This window comes from Mytilus galloprovincialis, chromosome 10, assembly GCF_965363235.1.
Source record: "Mytilus galloprovincialis chromosome 10, xbMytGall1.hap1.1, whole genome shotgun sequence".
NCBI lineage: Eukaryota > Metazoa > Mollusca > Bivalvia > Mytilida > Mytilidae > Mytilus > Mytilus galloprovincialis.
Genome location: NC_134847.1, coordinates 57,386,534 through 57,388,215, shown reverse-complemented (window position 1 = coordinate 57,388,215; position 1,682 = coordinate 57,386,534). Strand labels below are relative to the sequence as shown.

General features: G+C 27.8%; 1 long non-coding RNA gene across 1 annotated transcript; it reads right to left on the bottom strand.

Annotated features, from left to right (window-relative positions):
- Positions 1-801, bottom strand: LOC143047935 (uncharacterized). Its single transcript, XR_012969697.1, has 2 exons — positions 665-801; positions 1-86 (listed from the first exon to the last, which is right to left on the bottom strand). It is a non-coding gene; the product is annotated as an uncharacterized LOC143047935 (long non-coding RNA).
- Between the last annotated feature and the right edge of the window lie 881 nt (positions 802-1,682).

Below are 1,682 nucleotides of genomic sequence, written 5' to 3'. Positions count from 1 at the left end.
AGTACGCTCACTACCATGAGACAACTGAGTAAGTTTAAAGTTAATATGTATTTTTTGGCTATATTCCAATGATAGATAGATAGAACCTATCACGGGGGGGTAACTTCCTATTATTGGGTATACGGGGATGTGCCAAAAATATGGGTCATAATTTTGCGAGATTTTATATAAAAATGGGCCTCCTTTTTAATGACATCCTATATTAAAATGCATAATTTACGTTTGATAACTGTATGTTGATTTGGGGTATGATCTACATATCATATATAAATATGCTACCGGTATTGAGAATCTTACATTATTAATGGTCAATTAATATTAAATTGAATCAATTCATTTGAAAGTTCACCTTTCAAATAAGTTCCCAAATGTGCACCAAACGATGTCAATTCATATATAAAAACTTAAGGGTAGCTGGTATGTTTATGAATTATCAGGGAGTGATGATGAGTTAGTGCTTATATATATATATATATATATATATATATATAAGCATGGGTCATATTTTAAATATTGTTTATAAATATAGGTCATTCTTTCTTAAATATTTATATAACTATAGGTACTGAATTTCAATGAATGTTATATTAAAATGGGTACGTTTTTTGAGGCAAAAATGGCACACCCCTACCAAAAAAATATCGAAGTTACCCCCCCGTGGAACCTATACATGTTATAATGTTATAGCAAAAAATATCTGTAGAACAAGATCTTCACAAGATATTTCACCAAAATAATCATGAGACTTATTATAAGAGCAATTGCGCTTGAATAATTGTTTTACCAAATTTTATATATTTAAAAATTTTAGAGTTAATAAAAAAAGAGACATATACCAAAACTTATTTCACATATCAATGACTCTTATATCTCAAATTATTGTGTTATGTTGAAGCCAAGGTTTGCAATAGAAAATTCCATTAAAATTTTGACCACAGAATATTAGCAAAGATAAAGATATCAAAGCTGGTGGAATGTAGCAAAAAAGAATTTAAGTGATATTTTTTATTCCATAAGTTTTCTCATACTATTGGAGTTTAAATGCATAAGTCACATACTTTGGTAGGTAGACATAACAGATTGATTGTGAGTTTTTCTTCTGCTTTTTATTTCAAATAAACTAAGGAAACATATTTATTGATAACTGTAATCTTAGTCAATTTATCATTTTAAAATTGAGGTTCGATTATGTTACGTAATATTCCATTCTTACACAGGAAGGTTCAATATAATTATCTTATATCTACGACGTCAATAAACTCCAAAAAATTCTTTCTGTGTTGTAGAATTACAAACTTTAAACTCATATTGAGACAAGACTTCTATATATAGGTTTTAACAATATTTACAATATAGGACAAGTTTAAAATTCAATATGTTTTGTTTATACAGTGTCAATAACGATTTTAAAAAGCTATCGTTAGTGTTAAATAGATACCTATGTGTATTGTCCAAACAGTATTATTTGTGCACTTTGTTACTGTATAGATGTCTTATATCTTAACTGTAAATTTCGTAATCTAGCACGCCTGTCTTCCTTGTCTTAAATGGATAATTTTCTGACACTTTTTAACCTGATTGATTTCTAATATTTTCATGGAATATTTCAAAACTTTAATTTTCACAGAAAGACATTTCTAAGTGTTTAACTAAGTAAACAACCCCGTTTATTTTTCCAGTTG